The sequence below is a fragment of the Mustela lutreola genome, chromosome 1 (assembly GCF_030435805.1).
Source record: "Mustela lutreola isolate mMusLut2 chromosome 1, mMusLut2.pri, whole genome shotgun sequence".
In the NCBI taxonomy this organism is placed as follows: domain Eukaryota; kingdom Metazoa; phylum Chordata; class Mammalia; order Carnivora; family Mustelidae; genus Mustela; species Mustela lutreola.
The window spans coordinates 137,828,380-137,837,907 of record NC_081290.1 but is presented as its reverse complement, the minus strand read 5'-3'; positions in this window follow the sequence as shown (position 1 = coordinate 137,837,907).

The following is a 9,528-nucleotide window of genomic DNA, read 5'->3' as shown; positions in this document are numbered from 1 at the left end:
TGAAAAAATGATCTTAACCAAAAACTAAAAAAAAATCAACCAAACAAATGTTTATTTAAAAGATCAATTACCGTGATCCCCAAAGCAAGCAAAGATCCCATCAAAAAGGAGAATTTCAGACCAATATCCCTGATGAATATGGATGTCAAGATTCTCAACAAGATCCTACATAATAGGATCCAACAGTACATTAAAAAGATTATCCATCATGACTAGTTGAGATATATTCATGGGATGCAAGGATGATTAAACATTTGCAAATCAACCAGAGTGATAGAACAATCAATAAGCGAAAAGAGAAGAACCACATAGTCCTCTCAATTGATGCAGAAAAAGCATTTGACAAAATACAGCATCTGTTTCTGATTAAAACACTTCAAAGGATAGGGTTAGAAGGAACAATCCTCAACTTCATAGAATCTGTGAAAAACCCACAGCGAATATCATTCTTAATGGGGAAAAGCTGACAGCTTTCTCTTTGTGATCAAGAACACAAGGATGTCCACCCTCACCACTGTTGTTCAACATAGTACTAAAAGTCCTAACAACAGCAATCAGACAACTAAAAGAAATAAAAAGTATTCAAACTGACAAAGAAGTCAAACTCTCTTTCTTCACAGATGACATGATACTTTATATGGAAAATCCAAAAGACTCCACTCTCAAACTACTAGAACTCAGTAATGTGGTAGGATACAAAATCAATGTACAGAAATCAGTTGCTTTCTTATACACTAACAATGAAAATATAGAAAGGGAAATGAGAGAATCAATTCCATTTACTATAGCACCAAGACCCATAAGATACCTGGGAATAAACCTAACCAAAAAGGTAAAGGATCTATACTCAAGGAACTACAGAACACTTATGAAAGAAATTAAAGAAAACACAAAAAGATGGAAGACCATTCCATGCTCATGGATCAGAAGAATAAACATTGTTAAAATGTCTATACTGCTAGAGCAATCTATACTTTCAGTGCCATCCTGATAAAAATTCCATTGGCATTTTTCAAAGAGCTGGAACAACAGTCCTAAAATTTGTATGGAACCAGAAAAACCCCAAATTGCCAAGAAAATATTGAAAAAGAAAAATACTGGGAATATCATGTTGTCTGATTTCAAGCTTTACTACAAAGCTGTGATTAGCAAGACAGCATGGTACTGGCACAAAAACAGACACATAGACCTGTGGAACAGAGTAAAGAGCCCAGATATGGACCCTCAACTCTATGATCAAATAATCTTTGACAAAGCAGGAAAAAATATGCGGTGGAAAAAGACAGTCTCTTCAATAAATGGTGCTGGGAAAATTGGACAGCTATGTGTAGAAGAATGAAAATTGAACATTCTCTTACACCATACACAAAGATAAACTTGAAATGGATAAAAGACCTCAGCATGAGGCAAGAATCCATCAAAATTCTAGAGGAGAACATAAGCAATAACATCTTCAACATCAGCCACAGCTACTTCTTTCAAGACATGTCTCCAAAGGCAAAGGGAACAAAAGCAAAAATGAACTTTTGGTATTTCATCAAGATCAAAAGCTTCTGCACAGCAAAGGAAACAGTTAACAAAACAAAGAGGCAACACATGGAATGGGCGAACATATTTGCAAATGACAGTATAAACAAAGGGCTGATATCCAAGATCTATAAAGAACTCCTTAAACTCAACACACACAAAACAGATAATCACATCAAAAAATGGGCAGAAGACATGGACATTTCTCCAGAGAAGACATACAAATGGCTAACAGACACATAAAAAAATGTTCATCATCATTAGCCATCAGGGAAATTCGAATCAAAACTACATTGAGATATCACCTTACACCAGTTAGAATGGCCCAAACTAACAAGACAGTAGACAAGTGTTAGAGAGGATGTGGAGAAAGGGAAACCCTCTTACACTGTTGGTGGGAATGCAGGTTGGTGCAGACACTTTGGAAAACAGTGTGGAGATTCCTTAAGAAATTAAAAATGGAGTTACCCTCTGACCCTGCAATTGCCCTACTGGGTATTTACCACAAAGATACAGATTTAGTGAAAAGAAGGGCCATCTGTACCCCAATGTTCATAGCAGCAATGGCCATATTTGCCAAACTGTGGAAAGAGCCAAGGTCCCATTCAACAGAAGAATGGATAAAGAAGATATGGTTCATTTATACAATGGAGTATTATGCCTCCATCAGAAAGGATGAATACCCAACTTTTGTATCAACATGGACAGGACTGGAGGAGATTATGCTGAGTGAAATAAATCAAGCAGAGAGAGTCAATTATCATATGGGTTCACTTACTTGTAGAGCATAAGGAATGACACGGAGGACATTGGGAGTTGGAGAGAAGTGAGTTTGGGAAAATCAGAGGCACAGATGAACCATGAGAGACTGTAGACTCTGAGAAACAAACTGAGGGTTTTGGAGGGCAGTAAGGTGGGTGGTTGGGTGAGCTGGTGGTAAGTATTAAGGAGGGCACATATTACATGGAGCACTTCTGTGGTGCATAAACAATGATTCTTGGAATATTGAAAAAAATAAAAAAAAATTTTAAAGATTTTATTTATTTATTTGACAGACAGATCACAAGTAAGCAGAGAGGCAGGCAGAGAGAGAGAATGAAGCAGGCTCCCCACGGAGCAGAGAGCCCAATGCGGGGCTCTATCCCAGAACCCTGGGATCATGACCAGAGCTGAAGGCAGAGGCTTTAACCCGCTGAGCCACCCAGGCACCCCTAAAATTAAATTTTTAAAAAAGACACGTATTTCTCACAGGGTTGAAGCTCCAAAATAAAAACTTATATCATAAGATAAATAAATAAAAGAGCAATGAAAGCAGTAAGCCTATAGAAATGCTATCTGAGAAAAATAGAGAAAGACACCAATAATATTAGAAATAAAAGAGGTGCCATCACTAAAGATCCCATGGACACTGAAAGAATAACAAAGGGATATTATAAAATTTATGCCCACAAATTTGATAATTTAGATGAAAGGGACCAATTGGATAAAAGACACAATCTTTCCCAATTCAAACAAGACAAAATAAATCAAATGAACAGGCCTGTATCTATTAATGGAATTAAATCAATAATCAATAATATCTTCCAGAAGAGAGTATGAGGCCCAAACAGGTTTACTGAGGAATTCTAAAAAAATATTTAAGGAATAATGTATGCTGAATATCTATAATCTCATCCAAAAGAGCGAAGAAATATTTCCCAATTCATTGTTTAAGGCCAATATTACCATGATTCCAAAATCAGACAAAGATATTACAGGAGGAAAAACAGATCAATATCCTTTATAGGGGGGTGCCTGGGTGGCTCAGCAGGTTAAAGCCCCTGCCTTCGGCTCAGTTCATGATCCCAGGGTCCTGGGATCGAGCCCCGAGTTGGGCTCTCTGCTCAGCAGGAAGCCTGCTTCCTCCTCTCTTTCTCTCTCTCTCTCTCTCTGCCTGCCTCTCCACCTTCTTGCGATCTCTGTCTGTCAAATAAATAAATGAAATCTTTTAAAAATATATCCCTTGTGAACACAGATTTAAAAAAATCAAAATATTAACAAATTAAATTTAAAAATGTATAACAATCATTATGAATTCACAAATTAAAGCAACAATGAGGAGTATGCTACAATGGTCAAAATTCAATGTTCAAAATCCAAATGGTCAAAATCCAAATGGTCAAAATGGTTAAAATCCAAAACACTGGCAACAAAATTGGGGAGGAAGTAGAACAACAGGAATTCTCATTAATTAGCTGTCAGAATGAAATAGGGTAGAGCTACATTGGAATACAGTTTGACAGTTTATTATAAAACTAAATGTACTCTTAGCATATGACCAAGCAGTCACATCCCTTGGTATTTACCCAAAGGAACTGGAAACATGTCAATACAGAAACCTACATACGGGTATTTTCAGCAGTTTTATTCATAATTGCCAAACTAGGGAAAAACAAGGATGTCTTTTCACAGGTGAATGTATAAATTGATATATCCCATCAATGGATTATTAGTGCTAAAAGAAAATAATCTATCAAGCCATGCAAAAACATGGAGAAATCTTAAATAGAAATCCTATTTCTAAATGAAAAAGCCAGTCTAAAAATGCTACCTACTATGTAATTCCAAATATATGACATTCTAGAAAAGGTAAAACTATGGAGACAGTAAAAAAGATCAGTTGGTTTCCAGGGGGAAGGTGGATGTAGGCATAAATAGTCAGAGAACAGGGGACACCTATTCTATATTATACTTTAATGTGGTTGATACATATCATACTTTTTTAAAATCCATTGAATGTGCAACATCAAGAGTGAACCCTAATGTAAACTATGGACTTTGGGTGATAATAATGTGTTAGTACAGTTTTATCAATTGTCACAAATGTACAAATGTTGCAGGATGTTGATAGTGGAAGAGGTTGTATGGTACCCAGGAAAGTGGTATGGGATGCAGGTGTTATATGGCAACTTCAGGCACTTTTCAATCAATTTTTCTGTGAACCTAAAACTGGTTAGAAAAAATAAAGTTTTTTAACTAAAGGAAGTGAATCGGAACTTCTATATACAAAACAAAAGAAAAACAAAAACAAAAACAAAAACAGAATTTCCTGCATTATACCATGTCTTTTTCTATATATGAGAGCCATGAAAACCTCGATCCATTCCTTCAAAGAGAATTCATAAGTTACAAACACTGTTGGGGCTAACAAATATTTCTAACAAGGAGAGAATATTTCTCTTGCCAGAATACACATCTCTAATTCTTTCCCTTGGCAGTCCATGAGCAAATGTTTCAATAGACCTGTAAATAGGAGGACTTGCACAATGCACATTGGAAAAAATTCCAGCAGTAGTACTGACATAAACACCTGAACTCACAGCATCTAGCATCTTCTTTGTGACTGATGCATAGTTTTCTACTTCCTGAGGGAACTAGTTAGATCTAAATACATATTTTTGCTCTTAATATAAACTTCCAAGTTAATTAAAAAAAAAAGAATTGTAGTTGAAACACAATGTTACATTAGTTTTATATTTATAACATTGTGATTCAACTAGGCTATATCTTACGGTATCCTCACCCAATCCGTCACCATGCAACAATATTACAACATCATTAACTATATTCCTTATGTTATAACTTTCATCCTCATGACTTATACATTCCATAACTGTAAGTCCTCTTGCTACCCTTCATCCATTAAACCCTTAAATTTACTTTAAAATTCACAAAGTTAATTCATTTCACAATAAATAGGCTCTAATTCAGTGCTATAACACATCTGTGAATGAGTTGAGAATCTTGTTAAAATACAAATTCTTAAGTGGAGTCTGAGATTTCTAAATTTCTAATGACCTCCCAGGAGTGGCTAGTGCTGCCAATAGGAGGACAATACCTCTATAACGCTTTTGACCAAATTTTTCAAAGTACATTCTAAGAATAAGCTACACTAGAATTGTCTGTGGTGGTCATGAAAATATGGATTCTAGGGCATAAGACCTACTGAGTTATATCAGAATCTGCCTTTTGGAACACCTGGGTTGCTCAGTCAGTTAAGCATCTGCCTTTGACTCAGGTCATGATCCCAGAGTCCTGGAATTGAGTCCCACATCAAGCTCCCTGCTCAGTGGGGAGCCAGCTTCTCCCTCTGCCTGCTTCTTCGCCCTGCTTGTCCTCCTTCTCTCTATCAAATAAATAAATAAAGTGTTTAAAAACTTTAAATAAAAGAATCTGTCTTTTAAATAAGTATCGAAGTATTTATAACAATACTTGAGAACTAGCACATGCCTAAATAACTTGACTCTGCACAGATATATAAAGCATTTTCTTTTTGGATTGAATTTTCTTTATTTTTTAAATAAAAAATTATTATTTTTTAATTATGTTCAGTTAGCCAGCATATAGTACATCATAAGTTTTTGTTGTAGCATTCAACAACTCATTAGTTGTGCATAAGACCCAGTGCTCATTCCAACACATGCCCTCCTTAATACACATCACTCCATTACCCCATCCCCCATTCCTATTTTCTTTCAAGTTTTACATAAAAATGCCACTTTGGAATAACTATAAAAGATTGGCTGTTATAAAATCACTTAAATTTTAAAAGACTTAAAAAGTCAGGTAGAATGTGAGCTTAAACTATGTTTATATATTATTTGATTTATGGTGCTATTTAATTTCTCTGTCATTTCATGAATTTTAAATCCAAAGTAAAAAATGTCTTTGCTTTTGCTCTAGGCAGTATTTTGATTTGCAAGCCTGATATATAAATCCTGATGAAAACTGTTGTGTATCTTTATTGTGGCTTATCTCTTATTCTAGAAAATTATTTAAGGAATAAAAAGCAAACCTTTTCATAATACCTCAGTTATTGGAAGCTCTTTTCCCCAGGCAAACTCTGAAGCTTAGAACACAGCCCAAAAGCCAAAATATACAACAGTGGGATCTCAAAAAACAGAATAGCAGTCCTAAGTTCCCCCTGTACATGCACGCACATATGCATACACACCTCTGCATGTTTTTTTTTTTTAAGATTTTTTTTTTTTATTTATGTATCAGAGAGAGAGAGAGGGAAAGAGAGTGAGCACAGGCAGACAGAATGGCAGGCAGAGGGAGAAGCAGGCTCCCTGCTGAGCAAGGAGCCCAATGTGGGACTCGATCCCAGAACGCTGGGATCATGACCTGAGCCGAAGGCAGCTGCTTAACCAACTGAGCCACCCAGGCGTCCCACCTCTACATGTTTTACTTTAAGGCCTAAATCCCTAATTCAATCAAATCCATTTTTCTCTTTTGTATCTTCTAGAAATTTTATAAAAGTTTAGGGAAACCAACTATAAAAACTTGGGGTTAGTTATGGGTATGAACAAAAGCAAAATGAAGGAAATGAAAGTTAACAATTCAAAGTAAAAGGATATAGAAATTTTAAGCTTTCAAGAATTTTCTTAAAATTAATTTTAGTTTCCCATTTTGTTAATGATAGATAGGCATATTTGGATCAATTATTATTAAAATTATTTTAATAATAATAGATCATGATTATACCTACTGTATCTAAACATTTTATTCTAATATATCTTAATTCGATTCTGATGACAACAATTATTTGTCTGTATACCATTTTAAAAAAATCCACAGTATTGGCAGTCTTATATGTGCTTACTATTTTCCAAATTCATAAGCATTTTACCAAAAAAGATGTTTTCCCAAAATTTCCCAAAAAAAGGATTTTCCCAAAATTTGGTCAGAGCTAATTTCCCATATACCACTGGCCTTCTTTACTTATGGAGCCAGAGAATAAAGGGGAAGTGAATCTTAATGTTTTCATAATCACAGAAGCTGCATTTTCCTAAATAACTTGATTGAGTATAACTTGAAACACTCTACATCTAAGTCAGGATTCAGCTAATCAAGAATGACAAGTAGGAAAAGCAAAGGAAAAAAAAAATTCAACAGAGTAAGACTAAGACAGTCCATTCAAAATGGTAATAAACTCGATTGTCATCTTATTTCACTCTTGACATTCCCTGGCATTTGCTCATGTCAATCATTTGGTATAGTTTGTCAGCTGAATATCAAAACAATCACAGCAAGCAAATAAATATAAAAGTCTGAGAAAATATACTCAGACAGGAGTCATAGCTATGTATGAATGGCAGGACCCAGTGATACTGATGATTGAATTTTATTTTGTGATTAGAAGGCTAAGAATCCTTCCTCTCAATTCTCTGTAGTTGGACATACTCTGATTTTCCTCATGTTAAACGTACACACACAGCATCTAAGCAGTTTGGAAATATTTCATTCTGTAGTGGTTAATTCATCAAATTAACTTTCTAAGCCAATTATGTGGACACACATGCCTGGTTTAAGTTCAGAATGAATTACTCAGGATCTAAAACATCAACCATCATGACACCTCAATGAGCAGGAACCACCTCATCAGAAATCTTCATTGTTTATTTTTTGCTTAAATAAATTTCATCATCATTGAGGAAAAGGTAATTCCTTTCTGTAAAAGGCAAACTTTACTCAGAAAATCCAGTGAACTGATTTGTTCATATTCTATCAATTGAAACCATTTCGAAGATCAATAAAGCCATGAGAATAGATATTTTGAACAAATAATTCATAGCATTATTTTAGGGGAAAATTTTTCATCCATTCAAACAGATTACACTTAGGTTTGCAGCATATAAAAATTCAGTTGTCTTTTAAGGCTCTCAATAATAAAAGTATCACCTAATTTACAAAAGTTAAGTGCCTGGCAAGTTGATGTCCCCATGAATTTAGTGCCTGCCTTATGCAAAATGCATAAGTTAATGTATCTCTTTCCCTATTGGTCAATTACAGAAAACACCCTATTGTTAGGTAGAAAAAAATTTTCCCCAGTGCTGAGGAACTGAATTTGCGATTCCAAGTGTGTCCTGTTGGATCATTCCTTCTGTGCTTTATCTGAACTCCACAGGATTTTGTTTGGAGCCACAGAGAATCAAATCCTCCTACTTGGTTTTCATTGATTCTCAACTCAGTAAGGTTATGCCCAAATTAATGAGAATATCACTCAAAAGATCACACAGAAATCAAAAAGAACTGATTTATAAGAGCCGTAAATTATCTCAGAAATTCAGAGAAGCAAACTGTAGCAGCTACACACAGAGAAGTTCTGCGTGCTACTAACCACCACAAAGAAATGTTAAATTCAGGCTTATACTGCTATATAGTACTTCCTAACTTTTTCTCAAATAGTAAACAGAAGTAACACATTTTTTTCCCTGTGAATAAATATGAAAAATATTTTTCTGGAATTAATATAAACATTAAATCCAACCAAAGTGTCAACTGATTAGACATACTTAATGTATAAAGAGTCTATCCCTATTAAAATGCAACTTAATTCAATTTCTCAATATTTTTAAGGACAGCATTCCTTATAACACCCCTGAAAATAAATCACTGAGTAGTTAGTATTTTTTTTTTCTTTGCAGTTCATTTGCATTCTCCTGAGCTAATAGTATTTGAAGAAATAACTGTCATAACTGATAAAGGACTTTTATCCCAAATATACAAAGAACTCTTAAAACTCAAAAATAGCTAATAGTCTGATTTAAAAATGGCTCAAAGACTTTAACATAAACCTTACCAAAGGAAATATTAAAATGGCAAATAAGTATATGAAAAGATGCTCTATATCATATATCAATAGAAGAGTGCAAAGAAAACAACAATGAAATACCACTAGACACCTATTAGAATGGACAAAATCTGGAACATTGACAAAGGCAATTGCTGGTGAGGATGTGGAACAAAAGGATTTTTATTCCTTGGTCATAGGAATGCAAAATGATACAACTAGTTTGGAAGATAGTTCAGTGGTTTCTTAAAAAAACTAAACTTACTCTTACCTTACAACCCAGCAACCATTCTTCTTGGTATTTACCCAAAGGAGTTGAAAAGTGTCCTCACAAAAATCTTCACATGGATGTTTATAGAAGTTTGATTTTTTAATTTGTTTGTTTG